This window comes from Xenopus laevis, chromosome 9_10L (assembly GCF_017654675.1).
Source record: "Xenopus laevis strain J_2021 chromosome 9_10L, Xenopus_laevis_v10.1, whole genome shotgun sequence".
NCBI classification, from domain to species: Eukaryota; Metazoa; Chordata; class Amphibia; order Anura; family Pipidae; genus Xenopus; species Xenopus laevis.
The window spans coordinates 7,237,437-7,259,641 of NC_054387.1; the positions used below are offsets into that span (position 1 = coordinate 7,237,437).

The 22,205-nt window shown below is 43.1% G+C and overlaps 1 long non-coding RNA gene across 1 annotated transcript; it reads right to left on the reverse strand.

The window, feature by feature from the left end:
• Positions 1-700: 700 nt before the first annotated feature.
• LOC108701985 lies at positions 701-1,834 on the reverse strand. Its single transcript, XR_001933226.2, has 3 exons — positions 1,498-1,834; positions 1,279-1,335; positions 701-1,062 (listed from the first exon to the last, which is right to left on the reverse strand). It is a non-coding gene; the product is annotated as an uncharacterized LOC108701985 (long non-coding RNA).
• Between the last annotated feature and the right edge of the window lie 20,371 nt (positions 1,835-22,205).

Here is a 22,205-nt window from a genome sequence, read left to right on the forward strand (position 1 = left end):
GAGATCATGTCTCTGAAGTTCTTCTGCTCTCATTTGAGCAAACCCATTCTTTAGCCACCTGAATTTGTCCATGGGAGCATTATTGTGCTAAAACAGGAAAGAACCATCCCCAAAACACAGAATTGCCAAGAATATTTTATAATTATCTTCCATAATAACATTTTACTCTTTGCTGAAGACCTATCAACGTGATGCCTACAGATCTGGCGAGTAACTAGATTTGTTGCATAAAACAGGTTTATAAACATCTTGGGGCACATTTACTAAGGGTCGAATTTCAAACTGAAAAAACTTTTGAACATCGAATTGCAGTAGTACAATATTCGAAGTCGAAGTTTTTTTTGATCGAATATGGCCATATAATTTGATCGATCGATTAAATCACTCAAATCATTTGAATCTAAGGATTTAATCGATCGATTATCAAAAAAAATACTTTGACTTCTAAAAACGTAGCCAAATGTTGCCTATAGGTTCTAGGAGGTCCCCATAGGCTAACATAGCAGGTTTAAGGTGGCGAAGTGTCGAAGTCAAAGTTTTTTAAAGAGACAGTACTTCGATTTTGGAATGGTCGAATATTTGAAGTTTTTCCAATTCGAATCAAAGTCGAATTTGGCCTATTCGATGGTCGAAGTACCCAAAAAATTACTTTGAAATTCGAAGATTTTGAATTCAAAAATTCACTACAAATTCTCTTCTACCCTTAGTAAATGTGCCCCTTATGTAATGTAATGTATGAAGTGTACTGGGCACCTGTCCAATATTTCATCACAAAACCCAAGGGATTAATATGAAATGTCCCACCCTTTGCTGCTAGAACAGCCCCATCTCTTCTGAGAAGAAGCCCACTAGATGTTGGTACCTTGTTGGTGTGATTTGCTTCCATTTACATGCAAGACACTGGTCACTGATGCTGGGGTTGAGGCCTGGCTTGCAGTTGGGATCACAACTCATCCAACAGGACTTCATTTGGGTTGAGATCATATCTCTGGGTGGTCAAGTTCTTCAACGCCCATCTCAGCAAACCCAATCTGTAGGCACTTGTCTTTGTCCATTATTGTGCTAAAACAGGAAAAACCATCAACAAAATAAGAATGTTGCAAAATGTATCGTCACCTGTTTCATCAATGGTAGCTGTGTCTTAAAAAGCCAATTCCAGTAATTAGAAGGGATGCCCACATACTTTTGGCCATATAGTGTATTTCACAATTAAAACACATGGTGTATCTTTAATGGTCTTGTGGTTGGTAGCTTTAAATCCATACCAATGTTACCTACCTCTCAGATTCTTCCTGTTTTCTTTTCGTTGGTCTTGCCCTTTTCGGTTCAAGGCTGCTGTAAACAAAAACAGAGACAAGCTGTTGTATTTTTATGAAACATCCCAATAGGTGACGTCACAATGGGTGAGACAGCATGTTTGATGTAAATACATGCTTAGGGCTTCTATAGAAAAATAAATACTTTGAGCAGCATAATAAACTAAAAACACTCCCTTACCATCCATGTTTTTCTGCACTTTAGAAACCCAGCTCTGGAACAAGGTCCTTTGCTTCTAACGAAGGTCCCTGCCGCTGGAAATAGAATTCTCTCTCATCCTTTTAATCCATCAGTAAAAATGAAATGGTCTCTGTCAAGATGCAGAGCTCCATCTGAGACAAATGAATGGCTCTGTAGAATAGAACATAAGAGAGATGGAAATAAAAATACTGACTGTTCCGAGTCCCTTATGGGGAAATAAAAAGGAGAATAAAGCACCGACTACAAGGCTCGGCACCAAGAAGTGTATAAAGAGTTCAGGGACTATTTATTAATATAAAATTGTTCTCAAGCACCTCCTTGGGGTGACATGGCTAATAACGCCTTTGATATTCTGCAATGAGAAATGTGTCTGGCTTGGAATTTCCATCTACTCCTTCTTTTAAAACATATTTCTTAAGGTGACCCTACATGGGCAGGTTGGAAAATCCTATTGGGTGAGGACCGCATTAACATGCCAGGACTGGAACTAAGGGAAGGCAACAGAGGTGACTGTGTAGGGTGCAAGGGGCTGGGGGGCAATGAGCAAGCCAGCAGTTGTAAACAGAGGATAAAGCAAGTGAGCAACCAGGAGCAAGTAGGTCAGGGTCTTGGATATCAATACATTGGCACAATCCTCTCTCAACTGGTCTCCCTTGGCTCTCGTGACCCAGTCTTTGGGTTGGGGTCCATACAATTAGATCAACATTATTTGGTCCAGCATTTTGGCAACTATATCAGATAAAGTCCACTTGAGTAGGTCTTACAGTGTATGCCCAGCTTTAGAATGGAAGAGGCAAGACTGGCAATAGATAGATATAACAAACGTAGCTGTGATAACCTGCCTGGAGTTGAACCAGGGACCTGGTGTTCTTGTGCTGTCTGTGTTACCACTGCTCTATACGAGCAGACAACTAGTATCCTCGTTCACTCCTATGCTGGCTATTGCTAAGAAGAATGGCTTGTTTCACCTGTTGCCAATTTGGCCACAGGTGAATTTTTTAAGCCATTTGACTGGATATAAAAACCCCAACTCTGCTCTAACTCATTACCCAGTATAGGTCTATTTCGGTAGTGCCTGGGTGCAATCTGTTATTGTTTAAGCTGTGTTTGACCTTACCTGTCCCTGTTCCAGAATTGTCTGCCACCTGTCCTAATCCGTGCCTGAACTTTGGATCCTGCTTTGTACCTCAATATCGTTGTGTATCACCTTGGCCTGTGACCTCGACTACGGTTCAGCTTCCTGATTCAATTCCATTTTGTCTGTTTGGTTTTGACCCGGCCTGTCCCTTGACCACGCTCCTTGTTCTTTTGACCCGGCCTGTCCCTTGACCACGCTCCTTGTTCTCCATCCTATCTGTATACGTTACGGTTCCTTTGCCTGCCCAGAGCTTCCCCCTTGGTCCTCTCACATTATGTCCAGGCGGTATCTGAGTAGCAGAGGGCTCCTCTCGAAGCCAAAGGTGGCTGCTAAAGGCAGAAGTGTGAGCCTAGACTGGGACCTTGGGGGTTACTCTGGGTTTTAGGATACCATACATCACAGTAGCCTCACTGAAAATTAGCTTTTTGACTACGAAGCTCAATGGCACCATTTACCAATGATCCAATCATTCAACCCTCAAGCCAATAAAATAATGAAAAGGAGGACACCTTGGGTGAGGACCACATCAAGGACATCTTTGTCCTAAGGATTTCAGGGGAAGGTTCTATATATAAGTTGCTGTCTGGAGGGGCCAAGTTGGCAGTATATATCGGTCCATACAGAATATATGCATCTTAGATTGAACCAGTGATCCCCAACCAGTGGCTCTTGAGCAACATGTTGCTCACCATCCATTGGCTGTTGATTTCAGTGGCCTCAAAGCAGGTTTTTTTTTCAAATTCCTAGCTTGGAGACAAGTTTTGGTTGCATAAAAACCAGGGGAATTGCCAAACAAAGCCTCCTGTCAGCTGCCAGTTCACCTAGGAGCAACCTAAATGCACCACCAGCAGCCAGGAACATTTTTCATGCTTGCTGCTCCCCAGCTCTTTTTGCATTTAATGTAGCTCACGGGTATAAAAGGTTGGGGACCCCCAGGTTAAACCGCATTTCCACTGAGCCAGCCTGATCTTCATGAAACCTTTCCCCATTAGTACTTAGAAGCACTCGGTCCATTTTGCCAGCAGTCCGATTTCCTTCTACCATTCACCGGTGCCCTTGGGAATATTTAGGTGAACGTTTATGGCTTCATTTTTCGTGATTAAAGAACATTTTTACAACATAACCATTTTATATTCCAACATTAAAGGCACCATTTGCTCAGCATCAGGATTCTTATGAGGTCTTCACCAGATATTTTATGAGTTCACTTCATCCAGGGGCATTTGCACCAATAATTTGAAATTTTTTGCCTTGACAAAAATATCTCGTTCTTAGCGCATATGACCTGGCAGGATTCACCATTACAAAATAACATTGCCCTTATGGTAAAGCCTGACCGGTTGAAGACCAAGTATACATTAAGTAATCTTAAATTTAATCTACTGTGTTTTCTGAAGTAACAAGTATTATGGTATGTTTCATTTCTCTATATATTGGATCTTATATAGAAGAAGCTGCCATATTGGTCTCTTATTCAATATTCTTTCCAGTCTAATATAACCCATAGGTGATGCTGTTCTATAAAGGACAGTATAAAAAAAAACTATATCTGAAAAACAGGAGGAGGAACATGGAGCCTCCAGCACTCTGCCCTGACATTCTGTCAAATGAATGACAAATAAATGCAGAATATCTCTGACTTATAGTTCGGATACATTTGTTATACAGGAAATCATTATTCAGAGCAGGTTGGGAAGCAATAAAAAAAAAAAGTATAGAGGCAGAATCATTATTCAGAATGCGACAGGTCATCATTAATCAGTATAGTCCTCTTATACAAGGTGAGTCACTATGTTCTAAGGCACTGGGGGGGGGGGGGGTAATGAGAAACAACATACCGATTCCCCATCTGAACGTTGCATCGATAGAGTAAGGTCAATTAGGCTGCCATGTTCTCTGCCCCAGCTTCTCATATAGGGCAAGATGCCAAAGGGGGACTTTGAAAACCAAGGAAGGAAAAGAAACATCTAAAAGTGGAAGTTTAGCTTTAGTAATCCAAGGGCAATTTGAAAGCAGAGTTCTTAGACCTCTTGGATTTTGCAAGTGTCCCCATAATTATATTCCCAGTGGGGGCAATATTCCATGAACACCGCCATGTTTATGCCACAGTCGAAGTTCCCTCTGTATGGCTCTTCTCAGCCAACTGTGCATGTAGGGTTCTTGATGTGCAGCGGCAAAAACACATTGCTCCCTGGTGGAGTGAACTAAGCTCCTGCCTAGAAGAACAGAAGGAAGAGGGCTAAGCTAAAATGGACCAAGGCACAATGCTCCCTGGGGTAGTTCCTTGAGGAACAGAAGAAGAGGGCCAAGCCAAAATGTACAAAAATCCATTGCTCCTTTGGTGAATAAACCAAGCTCCTCCCTAGAGCAGAGGGAAGAGTGGTAAGCTATAATGTACAAAAACACATTGCTCCTTGTGGTAGTAAACCAAGCTCCTCCCTAGAAGAACAGAGGGAAGAGTGCTAAGCTATAATGTACAAAAAACACATTGCTCCTTGGGATAGTAAACCAAGCTCCTCCCTGCAGGGTCAGACTGGCACATTTGGGGTCAGTGGCGTAACTAGTTGTTACTGGGCCCCATAGCAAATTCAATTTAGGGCCCCAAAATATTTATAAGTTGGCCTATTTTACCAAGATTTATTAAAATTGCTAATTAATTAGGGTCTCACTGGGCCCCCTACACTCCTAAGCCCCCCTGCAACCGCAGGGTCTGCTTCCTCTATAGTTACGCCCCTGTTTGGGGCCCACCGGGTTCCAAACCACAGGGGCCCCGAGTGCATGTGCAAAACCAGCACGTTATGTGGAAAAAACGGCGTGATGCACAAACATCAGCGCGCAAGCAAGAAATCCTATGCAGATACGTGAAATCGCCTGATCGGGGAGAGGGTCTGGGCCGACGGGGGCCCACCCATTTTTTTTCCCTGTGTCCCGCCGGCCCAGTCCGACCCTGCCTCCCAAGAAGAGCAGAGGGATGAGGGCTAAGCCAAAAATCGACCAAGGCACATTGCTCCCTGGGGCAGTTAACCAATCTTCTCTCTAGAAGAACAAAAGGAACCAATAGAACCTGGAGGGTAAATTAAGCTGCACAGGGGGTTCTATCCAAAGCCAAAATGTACAAAAACGCATTGCTCCTTGGGGGAGTAAACCAAAGTCCTCCCTAGAAGAGCAGAAGGAAGAGGGCTAAGCCATAATGTACCAAAGCACATTGCTCCCTGGGGCAGTGAACCAAGCTTCTCAAATTTTCCATTTTAAGAGAGATGATAAAATAAATGGAACAATTAAATCGGTATTGTGGACCATTACTATGACTGTAATTCACGCTCACCTGAAACAGCTGGTAAGATGCAGCAATTATCTGAGGCCTCTAAACAGCGGTGGAGCAGCCCCTGTGGCACCAAAAGTCACCACCCTTGACACGGGCCCTTGGGTGCCTATATAGACATACAGCCCTGGTGATGCACCTGTTAAGTGACCAGGCTCATCCAGTAACCCACAGCATTCCATATGATGAGCATTCAATTTTTCTAACTGTGTTACAGCTCAAAAAAGTAACTGCTGATTGGTTGCTATGGGTTACTAAAGAGGAACCAATATAACCACTTTTACTACGAAGCCAAATACGTAGCCTCTACAATGATTATTTCCATGCCCTCACTTATGCACCAAATATGAAAGGAAACAACAGGTCAACTGTTCCTTCCCAAGGAAACGCTCCGACTCTTAGCTGGCGGATCAAACGCAAGGCACGTACCTACAGAGATATATTTCTACAGATATTACCCCGAATAACCCCTTTTCTCAGCACAATGATTTGAGGTCCGTGATCCTGCATAAGTTTCTGTCTTTGCGCTGTAATACAGTAGAGGAGATTGCCTTACACATGGGGGCCTCCTGCTGAAGAAGAACTTCTAAGGGCACTTCAGCCTCAATCACAATATATTCTAAAAGAGTGAATCAAATTTCCTTTGAGCACAATCAGTATGGGGTCACCCTTGTTCTGAGCCACTTTTACAACATCGTTTGGTTTCTCCGGCTTTGCAGCTCTTATTGTAGCAGAAATTTTTCCAAGGCTGCTTTGCATTGACTTGTTTGACGGAATTGTCTAAATTCTACTATTTTCAGTGAGAGAAGCATCTTGAAGATGTATTCATGTGCCTGTCAATTGTGTATAAGCAAATCAAAAAAATCTTCTAGTACCACTTTATAAGTTATTCATTGTAGAAACATTCATAAACATAGTATGTAATGTATTTAGTCCTCATTAGGACTCCGTGCCAGTATGCAGCTGCCCAGCATAACAAAGATGGCATGCATACAGTTGGCTTGTTCGTCAGCATGAAGGCATTTGCCATGTATATCATTGGGATGAGTACTCTAAACAGGGTCGCATTATGGGCTTTTCTATAAAAGGCCTAAGACGACTGAAATTGTTCATAGAAGAGCACTAATAAGTAAGAATAGGAAAGTCAGGTTGGATCACAGCCATACAAAACAAGCCCTCACAGAAGAGCCTCCTAACATCATTGTCTAGTGGGCCAATGCTAAATTTGCCCTCCTTGTTCAATATCATTGCCCTACCTGACCAACTCTCCATTATTCTTCCTCTATTCTTCCTCTAAACTGTTTTTTCTTTTCTTTCTGTGACCATTACTGACAGGGTGTTGCTTGGAGGAGACTTGCCTCAAAGGAAGTAAAATTCCTTCTTTGTCCTACAAGGGGACAATCCGACAAGTCCCTGGATCACAGTCTCTCCATGTCTATAGCTTTCTGCCCCTATGGGTGCTGCCCCCTACCTCTCTAGCCTGCTGTCTCTCCATATATATGATAAACACAAGCGGATAGCAGGTATAATGAAGTTCTCATGTCTCAAAATGTAAAAACTCACCAATTGTGAGAAGAGGTCCAGGTGCATAGTAAACGCGCAAGGCCGTATCGTTGTGTACCGAAATAAACTACTAATTATTTTACAAGTCTGTCTGGAAGATTGGTCTTTGTAAGTGTCTGCTCTTTTTTGATGCCGTCTCTCCATGTCTGTAGATCTACATCTCCTTAAGTTGCTGCTCTACCTTTCTAACCTGCTGTCTCTCCATCTGTAGCTCTCCATCTCCATATTTGCTGCTCCCTACCTCTCTAGCCTATGGTCTCTCCATATCTGTAGCTTTCCATCTCCACGTATGCTGCTCCCTACCTCGCTAGCCTGCTGTCTCTCTGTGTCTGTAGCTCAGTGCCCCATATCTGCTGCTCACTACCTTTCTAACCTGCTGTCTCTCCATCTGTAGCTCTCCATCTCCATATTTGCTGCTCCCTACCTCTCTAGCCTATGGTCTCTCCATGTCTGTAGCTTTCCATCTCCACGTATGCTGCTCCCTACCTTGCTAACCTGTGGTCTCTCTGTAGCTCACTGCCCCATATCTGCTGCTCACTACCGTTATAGCCTGCTGTCTGGCCGTGTCTGTACTTTTCTATCTCCGTATGCACTGCTCCCTACCTCTCTAGATTGCCGTCTCTCCATGTCTGTTGCTCTTTGCCCCCATGCCTGGTGCTCCCTACCTCTCTAGACTGCTGTCTCTCCATGTCAGTAGCTGTCTATCGTAGAGAATAGGAAACACTGGCACTCAAGGCAAAAGAATTGCAGGGTTAACCCTTGCTGTTTATTACTTCTTCACCTGTTTCCAGTACAGTAGCCGTCTATCCCCATGTTGTCATACCGCATTGTCTTGCACCATTATTGGCCAACCACTAACTGGATGAGACTCCCCACCAATCAGCATTCTCCCAGTAACAGCATAAGACAATAACAAAGGAACACTTCCTTTTGAAAAACCCATACAGTGATAAATTACTTTTAAAAGGTCTGTTTACTGGCTGAGGCCAATTATCTCAATGTTACATTGCTGCGAGTTCAGGGAATGAAAGCTTCTCAGTTTAAAAGCAAGAAGAAGTTTTTATCATTTAACATTGGGCTTAAACAGACAGATCTGATTGGAAGCCTCAGCACCGGTGGGATCACGGCAAAAGAGCTAATTTTGCAGAATAATGTAACGGCTGGTTTAGCGGAGTAATAGCAGTTGGCAGATGCTATGAATGAACGAATGGAAGGATGAATGGGACGCAGCGGCTGAAGTAATGACCCCTCTCCGCTGATAAACCTGTGATCCGAGTTAATTATCAGCACAGACATGTCCGGATTGGAATTGTCAGCAGTTGTTCCTACTCGTAGAGCCCGTTTCCAAGGGATGCTGTGATGGCGTGGTTTCTACGCAGTTTCTGTGTGTTGTGATTATATTTACGGTTATTCTGCTGCCTGGGACCTTTCACAGATTCTGCCTCATTATCGGTTAGAGGAAAGGCAAGAGGCGGCATCTCAGGCAGATACAATAGCTGGTTATGCTCTAGGATCCAGCAGGGAGGCAAGAGATACTTCAATGTGACATTAAATACAGAGATATCCAAAGTACATTCCTACAGTTAGCAAGGCCCTATGAGAAAGTCTAATTTAGGGTGCTGGGGCTTGTGGGTCTCAAACAGCTAGGACATGGTGGATTGATAAAAGGCTGCATGGCCTGAAACGTGAAAATAATTTGTGGTGTTTAGGGATGTAGCGAACTGCCGATTTGGTGTTCGCGAACGCCGTTCCCGAACACCGGCAAAAAATGCGAACGTTCGCGGACAGTTCGCGAACTTCGAACACCCGCTAAAATCATTCGATTCGAACGATCGAAGGATTTTAATCATTCGATCGAAGGATTTTAATCATTCGATCGAAGGATTTTCATTCGAATCGAACGATCGAAGCCATTCGATCGAATGCTTTTCATTCGATCGAATGCTTACAATCGTTCGAACGAATGGAAATCGTTCGATTTTTAGCGGTCGAAGGAATTCGAATGGTCGAATGGTCGAACGACTTGTATTCGAATCGAACGCGAACTCAAAATGCGAACGTTCCCAAACGTTCGCGAACATTCGGCGGACGCGAACGGTCGAAGTTCGCGCGAACTAGTTCGCAGCAGAACAGTTCGCTACATCCCTAGTGGTGTTGAAACATCCCTGTTTATGGTGTGTCAATGGAAAGTGGCCACTGGAAAACGTGCATTATACAAGTTGTTGCCTGTTTTCAAAACATGGTGGATTAGAGACAGACATCCAGTAGTGATGGTGAATTTTTTGACGCCACAAAATTTTGGCACCAGTTCCAGGAATTTATCGGTGAAACGTGGAAATTTACAGCTTATTTGCACCTGGCGAATTTATTTGCCCATCACTAACATCCAGCACAGTAGGAGAGCAATTCACTTTAGGGATAAGGGGTTCAAACCCTGGACCTAAAACTCAACATCCTCTAAGCCAGTGATTGTGACCTATGGACCACAAACGAAAACTGGCTCCTCATGTTTGTGATGGGTCTCCATGGCTTCCTTTCTAAAGTGAAATGCTCTGCTACAGTAGTCAATAATATTTAAATAAGAAAAGGTGCATAATTCATTCTGAATCAATTCCTGGGGTTTGGATTTCATTTGGGTCCCCTCAGATGAAAGGTCAAGAAATCCAGCATAAGAACTGAAGGCCACCTCCACTGTTGGCTTGCCAACTGTAGGATAGTCAATCTAGGACTGTGTTTCCCCAAAAAATTAAGTTTGGAAAGCAACCCAAGCATCCAAAACATTTCTGAGGGTACCAAAGGAGGGTTTCAATTGGCTATGTTAGCCCCTATGTGGACTGGCAGCCTACAGGAGGGTCTGTTTGGCAGTACATCTGGTTTTTATGCAACCAAAACTTGCCTCCAAGCCTGGAATTCTAAAAAAGCACCAGCTTGAAGGCCACTGGAAGCAAGATCCAAGGGGTTGTGAGCAACATGTTGCTCTTGAGCTACTGGTTGGGGACCACCGATATAGGCACCAGGTAGGGTTGCCACCTGGCCTGTATTTTACCGGCCTGGCCGTTAAAAACTATGGCTGATCCCAATGTTATTAATAGGGGAAAAAGATAAATATATAGGAAGGCCGGTATTTTTTTCCAGAAAAGGTGGCAACCCTAGCACCAGGATATCTGCAGGCAATAAAGAACACAAGAGATCCTATACCTAAGTCAGACAATGATCAAGACAATGGTTGAAGGCATTCCAAAAAACATGGCAAATTGTATCCAAAATTGCACTTTGCCAACTGCACTTGTATATGTTAATGAGCCATACAAATTTGCAGGCAAAATAAAAGTCATAATAACATGAGAACTCCCCAAAATGCATGTCAGTATATGCAACTTACCATTATACAGGTGTTTTGATGGTTTTCAATGTTCCTTGTAAATGTTATCGAAAGCAGCGTCTGTTGGACCCTTTCTGTGCTCAGGGACAACTTGAAACGATGGAGCAGAAGTCAGTTCTTCCCTGATAAATCAATAATTTAACTTTACCGTTCCCCTTTAAGAATATTTTTTTTGCAGAGAGTATAATCACTTTAGCTTTATTTCCCATAAATCTGCGATGTTGTGCAATAAATCCGCCATGCTTTATAAATACAAGTCGGGCAGACTCTGACAGCAGATTAAGGATGTTTAGAAGTCATAGAAAATCACCTTTCTAAATTGCTGCACAGTTTGCTCACATTTATTATTCACCTTTTCCCACACTAACATTGCTGGCGCCAGCTGCTGCCCTTAATTATTAAGGCCTAAGGAATTTCAGGGAGGCAGTTGTGGTTTTAAGTATTTAACATCATGTCCTGTAATGATTCATCCAGATATTTTTCACATCGAAACAAAGATTTTAGGAGAAGAGGCTAGAATTCCCGTTTGAAGGACAAGTGGAAATATGAGAGAAGGACCACAGAATTCCTTAGGTCTGTGTATTTGAACTTAAAGTTAGGTCAGACATGAGCTGTAAGAAGATGGATATTGAGGTAGGTTTAGCTCCGAGTTGGGATGGGGGGTTTAGTAAATCTGTACATATATGTATAGACCAGTTTGATAAGGAACTTAAAGAAGATCTTTTCCCAATATGGCCACCAAAGCCCATCAGCGTAAAGTATTTCAATATAATGACGCTTATATGAAGCCAATGCTGGCTTCATTGGTTGTTGAGTTACTGCTTCCAGGGTGGGATCAAACTGAAAACGGTCCACCTAGAAGGCTTCATTGGTTGTTCAGTTACTGCTCCCAGAATCTACCAACAACAGAAGCTGTCCAACTTGAAGGCTTCATTGGTTGGTGAGATACTACTCCCACAATCTACCATCAATAGAAGCTGTCCAACTTGAAGGCTTCATTGGTTGTTGAGCTACTACTCCCAGAGTCTACCAACAACAGAAGCGGTCCAACTTGAAGGCTTCATTGGTTGGTGAGCTACTACTCCCAGAGTCTACCAACAACAGAAGCTGTCCAACTTGAAGGCTCGATTGGTTGGTGAGCAACCACTCCCAGAATCTACCATAAATATAAGCTGTCCAACTTGAAGGAGTCATTGGTTGTTGAGCTACTACTTCCAGAATCTAGAAGCAATATGTATTATTGCTCTGGTGGGATCAAACGGAAATTGAAAAGAGAGCAGAAGAGAAGACCAAGCCACTAATACCAACCACATGTGGTCCTTCGTCAACCTTGAACAGTAGGAACCTTTAGATTTCACAAGCAATCCACAGCCCAATGGCCTGAAAGTCAGTCTATATGTGGTCATTGCTAGATCACATCATGCAAAAACGGTTTATGCAGTAGGAGACAAGCAAGAAGAAGACATGAATGCTAAGGGCATTTTTTATTATATGTCTGCACATGTGGCTTTATGTTGGGTAGAACAATGTATTCATGCATGCAGGAGGCCCCATTCTTCTGATGTCTGTCCACTAATATTTATATTCCACTATGAATGCAAACTTAGAGGTCACATCTCCAGACGTTAGGTTAGACCATCCCCAAGCCCACCAAGATGAAAGAGGACAATTCATCCATCATATGAATAAAGTCTAAGCGAGAGGCTTCCCGAGCAAGATCAAACCTCCCTTCCCGACATCAAGGTCACGCCTTCATCCAAAATCCTATTTCAGGGAAAATGCGCTGTGCAGCAAGAAGCACTTGCTTGATAAGGATAAACTTAATTACAAACCTTTCAAATGTGTAACTTTCAGGGTATAAAGCAGATCATTCACTTGTAATCACTGAAAGCCAGAGAGCTGCTAACAAGACTTTAATTGGCATAGCTCGTTGAATCTGCAGTAAGAAAAACAAACTAATAAAAGCAGAATTAAAATCACCCAGCAGATCCAGTGCCTTAAGCCAGGGATAGCGGGCAGAAGTTATAGTTCAATACAAACAGTTGAAGGACATCAGGCTGTAGATATTCTAGGTTGTCTGGGGATGCTGGGAAATGCAGGCTGCAAGACAATTTAAGCTGGTTGGTAATAGTATTATTATCATCCTTTAATTATATTGCACCAACATATTTAAAGGGGAAATTTAATACAAGCTTCAGCATACTGAAGTTAGAACCTTTCTAAATACAATCAATTACATGTTCTGTGCTATTTCTGAAATAATCAAGTTTATGTTCACTATTCCTCTCTCAGCATCTGTTTCTCTTCATTCTGTCTTCATTCAGCAGTTGGGTGTCAGATGAATGATCCAATATATCTTATAGGGGGGCTCCTTTTGCCTAGAAGAATTAGAGCTCACTCTATTAAACTCACCAGACATCATGTCTCTCTACATGCAGGATTTGTGCAAAAGGCAGTTATTTTGTTACATTTTATTTGTACTGGAATCAGTTATTGGAGTAAGCTCTAACAAAATTGCTGCTTTTTGCACAAATTCTGCATGTAGAGAGACACAATGTCTGGTGATTTTAATAGAGTGACCTCTAATACATCTTCTAGGCAAAAGGAGCCCCCCCTATAAGATATATTGGATCTAACTGTCAGTGAATATCTGACACCCAACTGCTGCATGAAGACAGAATGAAGAGAAACCGATACTGAGAGAGGAATAGTGAAGATGAACTTTATTATTTCAGAAACAGTACAGAATATTTGATTGATTATCACTTCAGTATGCTGAAATTATATTACATTTTTCCAGCCCTGGCTGGAATTGAACCTAGGACCCCAGCACTGCAAGGGCAGCAGTACTAACCATCGTGCCAACTATTTGACCATAATTGGATTTACTTTTGGCCTTATCAATGTGTCCGCAAACCCATAACCTGGAAGATGACCTTTTTTTTAAAAAAAATAAAAATAAAAAACACGACATTTTAGGACACTCCTTTGCTCTACAGAGACCACACCCACTCAACCTAGAACTGCCACCAGTTTTAAAGTAAGCCACTCCCATTTTAGGCGCCATGATTCAGGACAGGCTTGCCCTTTAGCTGAAGGCCAGAATAAAATAAGGGTGCACATCCCAATTTAATAAAAAAGTTAAATGATGCATGCAGTGGCGTAACTAGATATTACTGGGCCCCACAGCAAATTATTTTTCAGGCCCCCAAAATGTTTAGAGGTTGACTTGTTTCTCCAATATTTATTGAAATTGTATATGAATTAGGGCCTTGTGGGGCCTCTAAACCTCCTGGACCCCCCTGCAGCCGCAGGGTCTGCTTCCTCTATAGTTACGCCCCTGCATGGTACCTGCTGATTGGTTGCTCTATAGGTTCATAGATGGTGCAACCTTTGGGGTCAAGAAGCAGACTTGGCAGCCCATTTATACCCCTAGCAGGGTATGCTCTGGGCATGTCATGGCAAAACATAGATCACCCAAATTGCCATTTTCTTGTTTAAACTGCTTTTATTAAAGTACAATCGCTCTTCTGAGCACTTTTGCAATGGATGTTCTTTCTTCCTTGAAATGATGGCTGTGTAACAGCAGCGCCCCCTGCTGACCTTTCCTGGTGGTGGTCAACCCATGGCAAAAGGTTATGTTACCGATGCAGGAAGCATCTTCTGGCATTTCTCTGCTCAGTCTCATCAGATTAAGAATGTAAGAATTTGCTGTTCTATCCAGCCACCAGGGCGGTAGAGAAGGAGGGACATTAATAATATTTAGAGCTGGCTAGGCCTGTAAAATACCTGCCAGGGCTGGGGCCGGTTTTACAAATTCACGAGAAAACGTACAATTAGGTTCAACCTCTGGGCCACTACAATCCATCCAGAATCCAAGCAGACTGTATCCTTTTCCTTGATCCCCCTCAAGTCAACAGTGGCATCTCTGACCTTATTATTAACCCGAGCCTTTTGACTTTAAGGTCCGCCCTTCTTAATACTGCCCCTCACTGGCTGGCCAATTCCTCCCAAAAAGGTGGCAACCATATATTAGCCGTGTCCTCTTTAAAATGCATATAGCGCATTTGGCATCCAGAATATCAAGTCTGCTGCCACCTAGCTGTCGGAGGCTAGAACTGCATTCTCTTTGCTAGCTGCCAGATGTCTGACAGTTTAGTGTATCAATAAATTACAAGTCATTTTTCTCTGCTGAATATATATATTATTTGACTTAACTGGCTTCAGTGGTAGACATTAATAGCAACTGGGATCCCTTTTCTGCTGCCTTTGCACGAAGCACAATGCATTTTCATATAATTGCACTCTGGAAGCCTTGTAAAGCTCTCGTGGCATCATTTAGAGGGACAGTTTAATGACGGCAGGCGTGACATGTCATTGTTTCTCCCTGACCATTGAAAACTTGGAATCAATGGCTCCCTTTTTATTCTGGCTGCGCGGCAGGAGCTGTTTTGCATGGTTATTGCCGATGAGTGGTGGGGGGGTGCTGCTCTAAGAGTGATGGGGCTACAGCGAGGAGCTTAACAAGTCCAAGGTCACCAGAGCAATCAGGATGTGATTTACAGACAGAGCAGCAGGAATAAAATACACTTTATAAGCGTAGATCTGCGCAATGACAGAGACTTTTTCTGCCGTCGAATCAAAGTCATTTGTAATGAGGTTTTTCCGGAAAATAACTGGTTCATTCCTAATAGGATGCCTCCTTTCCAGAAGGGCTGCTCCGCCAACGCTCTCGTCACTGCTATTCATTCAAAAACGATTATGATCAAAAGGCTTCTTGTTCAATAATTTTTCCCATCTTGCCTTGTAATAGTGGGATGTGCTGGAGTTGCCAGACATTTAAAGGGGATGCCCCCTAACCAGTGATCCCCAACCAGAGGCTCATGAGTAACTCATGTTGCTCACCGACCCCTTGAATGTTGCTCTCAGTGGTCACAATGGTCACAATGAAGGTGCTTATTTTTGAATTCCTGGCTTGGAGGCAAGTTTTAGTTGCATAAAAACCAAGTGTACTGCCAGCCAGAGCCTCCTATAGGCTACCAGTTCGGTAAGGGGCTATCAAATAAGTCAATCAGAGCCCTTATTTGGCACCCCAGGAAATTTTTTTAATGCTTGTGTTGCTCCCAAACTCTTTACATTTTTGAATGTGGCTCATAAGTAAAAAAATAAAAAGTTGGGGACCCCTGCCCCTAACTATCCAAAGTAGACATCATAAACTTAATTATACATGAAAGGGAATTCTCTTTGCGACAATTATTTTATCGTTACTAACCCTATTGAGAATGTTCTGCAACTTTAAAGGAGAAATAAAGTCTACAAAAAACCCAAAGCTCCTACATAGGACCCCCTCCCAAACGGTACCACCGGGCAGCCTCACAACTGCATCTATCGATGTGCCTGGCTAAAAGATGCAGTGTTGCTCAACAAGGTTGGCAGATGCCACCTCATGTTCTCCTACAAGTTTGCCAAGAATTTCCAAAGCTGATTTAGACCGGTCTTCAATCATGCACGCTCTATTTTGGTGATCACAATGAAGAAGACAGTCCACTGCACTACTCAGGATTTTTTTAGTTGGGTGCCGTTCAGGATGGAGGTCTTTGGCGGGGTCCTGGGGTTGTCAATAGACCGTTATCCTACAGAGCTAGATGTCTTTGGCTTGAGTGAAAGATCCCTTTTGCAACAATTAGGCCATTGCCCCTGGAGGACTTGGAAAATATATTTTGTGTATCATTGCTTTAAATATACTACATTTCCTAGATGAGGCCCTATACCATGCGTTAAGTGTTTGACGGCACCTTAGCTACCAGGAGCCCAAACAGTCAGTTCTATAACAAAATAAACATTCAGCCATGGTTCCTAAAAGACTTGTTGGTGCCCCCTAGCTCTCCAAAGTAGGCATCTCAAACAATTATAGATGCAAGAGATTTCTCCAATCAGAATTGTCTGATGCCTTTGGCAAGAGTCATAAGAAGCCAAGGAGAGGGAAAGAAGTGCAAACAAATCTGGCAGAATTCTCATTGGTGGATCCGCTTGCATCAGTCAGGCCATTGACCCTCGGAAAAGGGTATGTTGTGTATCATTGTTTTAGGTGCTTCAAATACACTAATATTTCTAGGAAGGGCCCTACACCACGTATTAGCGTTTGACCTACCTAGAGCTCAGACTATCAGTTCTATAACAAAATAAACACATGTTCCCTATAATGCGCTCTCCAAAGTAGGCATCCCAAACTTAATAACAAGATGCAGGAGAATTCTTCTGTCAGAATAATTTGGCTTTGGCAAGTCATATGAAGCCAAGAAGAAAGAAAGTAGGCAGAATTATCATTGGTGGATCCTCTTCTGCCAGTTAGGACATTGACCCTCTAAGACTTGGAAACAGTTTGGTTGCGTAGTGTTGCTTTAAGTGCATTAAATACACTACTATGTCTGGGAAAGGCCCTACATCCTTCAAGTCCAAACTGTCAGCTCTATAACAAAATAAACCTATTGATTGGCCATGTTCTGCTTGAACTGTGCAAGGTGCAGAACTGCTGCATCAGACTATTCTTCCTGCCCAAAATCCCGCTTGACATGACTCAAGAAAATGTGCAGCCGCCATACTTTCCCAAGGTCGCTTTTGTTGATTTTCCTGCAGAATTCTGATTAATTGCTACGGACTATAGTGACTGTTAATGTTTCAGTGACCTACCCACAATGCACTGCTTCAGCAGCATTGAACTTTTCCACTTTTCCACTTATAATAAGTAGATCTGGACTAAGTTTCCCCATTTGCCAGCAGATTGTAAGGGCCCGAAGGCACAGCTGGAGTGTGGACCAAGGAGGAGGCAGGTAGTACCTAGACCAACGTTTGCGGTATCAGAAGGGTAAGGCAAAAGAGTTGTCAAAAGTCCAGGCAATAGTTCAATCCAGGAAGAGAAGGGTCAATCCGAAATAACAGGCAAGGTTGGTACACAGGAATCAATCAGTAATAACACACCCAGGAATACACGAAGTTATACCTATACTTGGGCAATGTCTGCCATGTCCAGAAGGCTTTATATAGGCCAAGATTGGCCAAATGTTTGGGCGCAATGGCACTGGCGTTTAGACGCTGACGCGCGTTCTGATGCTGGCGACCATTCGATGCCGGCATCCAATCGGCAGGATGTGGATGCGACCAGCAGGATCCACATGGAGAGGCAGGAAGTCGCCATTTGACGCCGTCGCCATCTTGGATGCCATCGCCATCTTGGATGTGAGTTCCATTTCCATAAAACAGATGCCACCACATGATACAGCCATAGAAGAACCACGGCTCCATGTCGAACTCAACAAGTATAGCAAGAAAACATCCCATCCTCCCTTGAAGTTCATATGCCCAGTAAAATATTCAATATTTTACCTACTGGAAAATAATCACCGGCACCCAATGCCCGTTGCAAGAATGCCGCACTCCATAGGCATCTGCCTGGCCAAGGAGAACCAGCAATCTACCAAAATCAGAATTGCCAGCATTTAGCCTTTGCCTATGGTTGTTCATTTGCCATTTATGTATGTAGATTCTGGAGCAAGAGACCCCAAAATATAAAACCTCGGAAAAGGTTTGTGCATCTCAAAAGCCCATAAAAGTAATATGACCCCACAAAAGCTGATCTTTTAGAAAAGTACAGATTCTATAGAATCCAAAATGGCAACACTACCACAATATAAAACGTTGCAAAACCGTTAATCCGATACAGAGGGCAGTTTTGCACCCCTTGGTACTCTCTGAAAATGTGGATTTCACATCTCTCCCAGATAAATAACCGCACTATAGGGTACTTAAAACAAGTAAAATATAAATGCTACTGTATATTTTCATGGGTTAATGCCATAACCCCTCATGCTCTATCTCCATGAATGCGGCGGATAACAAAAAACACATTAAGCCATTCCCTTTCCGGCAGAATAAAAGTCAATAAACGAAGACCTAAAGCAAAGGATTTCTCTATTACATCCCCACAAAGCGCCAGGTCGATGGCACAGGATTACTGCCCTCTGTATTTATAGGAAGGGGGCCCGGCAAACTCCATTGTTTATTCGCCCATCTCTGTGAATCTGCAATAAAGTCTTTTTCTTCAACTGCTGAACCATCGTTTGCCGACAGCCCACGCAATACCTGCCGGCACCTCCAGAGTTTTATGTTGAATCCTGCGGGCACGGCACTCACAGTCTGGAAGATGCAGTAAAAACTCGGAGCATTTTTCAGCTTGGCATAAACACAATAATGTTCCAAAGAGCAGTTAGTGGGAAAAGTGCTTATAGGCTGAATGGAGACGGAGCTCGTGGGCTGATAGAGAGAGCGAATCCGGAGAACAAGCAGCGATAATACCGACGTCTCCCGTTGCCTCGTTAAAGTCCTAGGCTAATGCTGGTTTTTGAGTTATTTAGCTTTTTATTCAGCAGCTCTCCAAGTTTGCAATTTCAGTGTAAGATGTGCCGGGAGATATTCTGGGGACCCCATGGCCCGAATAGGGGCAACAGGGTCTTGACGGGGCCTTAGGAGACAGCTATCCCCGCCCCTCCCCCCTTTTTTCTGTTGCAGGTGCTGATTGGCTGGGAGTCCCGGGCGAATGAGAAGAGGAAAGAACAGCGGTAATACTTACCATTCGGCGCCGGGACACGGAGGAAGAAGGACGCAGCATCCCACCCTCCCTCCCTATATTATGTGCGCATTTGCGGGGGGTATCTTTGCAAGGACCCCCAGGGGAAGTTAAAAGGGGGGTCTGTCATAGTGAGTGGAAGTAGCCTGGTAGGCCTGGGTCCTTATAGTGTGGTAGGCAGCCCGGTTTAGGGTTGGGAGAAAGGAACAGGAACCTATCTTGGCAGTTTGGGTACAGATACCCCACCCCCATTCCCTCCTCCCCGGGTGGGGGAATAATAGGTTAAAGGTTTAGAAGTTTGTTATACAAACGGTTGTTCAAAGGTTAAAAATGTTATACCTGATTATAAATTGTATTATTGGTTAAATAAACAACTGCGGCCATCTCTTTCCAAACCAGTGGTGTGTGTATTATTTGGGGGTAGGAGAATTGTGATGTGTGGGGGGAGGTAGAGGGATAGGTGTGGAATCGACGCTGCACCCGTCAAGATTCCTTATATCCCCGACGCGTCTCTTCTCGTTTGCGGGGCGATGTCGGGTTCTTTGAAGTGACGCGGGTGTCACGTCGCCTACGTCATGACATCATCACTCAGCGCAAATTTGAATTTTTGGTGCCAAAGATTCCCTTTCAAAATCCAAATCACCATTTTAACAATGCCCAACTGGCTTCGGATTACTGATCCTGCCAAAGCGTTATTTTGTGATTGATTCCTTTGGTTTTTTGACTCCTGTTTTTGACGTAGATTCCTGCCGCCTACCCAGATCCTTTTTGCCTGTTTGACTACGTTTTGCCTATTTATTGCCGGTGCCTCAGTTCGGACTTGTTGCTACCTAGAATGCACTTTCTCCTCTGTGGTTCCGCAGCAGAAAGCCGGGGCCCCAAAATGAGTCAGTGAACACTGGATACCCTAGTGCGTCCGAGTGTACCCGTCGCCTTCTAACGGTTTCTGTTTGACGTGTCCGTTACATTCAGTCATCTGGTTGCTAGGGTCAAAATGACCCTAGCAACCATGCATTGATGTGAATAAGAGACTGGAATATGGATAGGAGAGGCCTGAACAGGAAGAGGAGTAATAAAAAGTAGCAATAACAATACATTTGTAGCCTTACAGAGCATTTGTTTTTTTAGATGGGGTCAGTGACCTCCATTTGAAAGCTGGAAAGAGAGGAAGGCAAATAATGAAGACCAATTGAAAAGTTGTTTAGAATCATCCATTCTAAAAGTTAACTTAAATGTGAAGCACCCCTTTCAGACTGTATCCCGGGGGGTAGAACAATAGATTTAGCAGACCCTGCAACGAGAACAGGAGCAAAAGGAGATCAGTATTTTATTTTCTTCATCCAAAAAAATGTATTTCACCCGGTAGACGCCTGACGCGGAAGAGCAGTCGGTTTTATTACAGATTGTTTAATTGGAACAATTAAGACCAATAAAGGATTATTATAAAAGCAGACGTCGGTGAGCGCGTATTCGAAAAGAAAACATCATCATCATAATGAAGGCTCTGTGTTTGAACAGCCTCATCCGCGAACATGTTCCCGTTTTAAATAGATTTCAATTCATTTTGTTTGGACTGCGCTTGCCACTTGGCTTTATTAGGGCAGATGAGCAAATTGATTTGGTGTGATTAAAGGGGAAGTGATGGCTTTTATTTAAAGGGATCCTGTCATCGGAAAACATGTTTTTTTCAAAACACAGTTAATAGTGCTACTCCAGCAGAATTCTGCACTGAAATCCATTTCTCAAAAGAGCAAACTGATTTTTTATATTCAATTTTGAAATCTGACATGGGGCTAGACATTTTGTCAATTTCCCAGCTGCCCCTGGTCATGTGACTTGTGCCTGCACTTTAGGAGAGAAATGCTTTCTGGCAGGCTGCTGTTTTTCCTTCTCAATGTAACTGAATGTGTCTCAGTGGGACCTGGATTTTACTATTGAGTGCTGTTCTTAGATCTACCAGGCAGCTGTTATCTTGTGTTAGGGAGCTGCTATCTGGTTACCTTCCCATTGTTCTGTTGTTTGGCTGCTGGGGGGAAAAGGGAGGGGGTGATATCACTCCAACTTGCAGTACAGCAGTAAAGAGTGATTGAAGTTTATCAGAGCACAAGTCACATGACTTGGGCAGCTGGGAAATTGACAATATGTCTAGCCCCATGTCAGATTTCAAAATTGAATATAAAAAGATCTGTTTGCTCTTTTGAGAAATGGATTCCAGGCAGGATTCTGCTGGAACAGCGCTATTAACTGATTTATTTTGAAAAAATAAGTTTTTTTTCCCATGACAGTATCCCTTTAAAATACTCCCTCATTGTGTAAACCTGTTTCTTAAGGGGTTGTTCACCTTTAAATGAACTGTTCGTATAATGTAGAGAGGGATATTCTGAGACAATTTGCAATTGGTTTTCATTTTTTATTATTTGTGGTTTTTGACTTATTTAGCTTTTTATTCAGCAGCTCTCCAGTTTGTAATTTCAGCCATGTGGTTGCTAGGATCCAAATTCCCCTAGCAACCATGCATTGATTTGAATAAGAGACTGGAATGTGAATAGGAGAGGCCTGAATAGAAAGATGAGTAATAGCAATAACAATACAATACATTGATAGCCTTACGGAGCATTTGTTTGTAGATGGGGTCAGTGACCCCCATTTGAAAACTGGA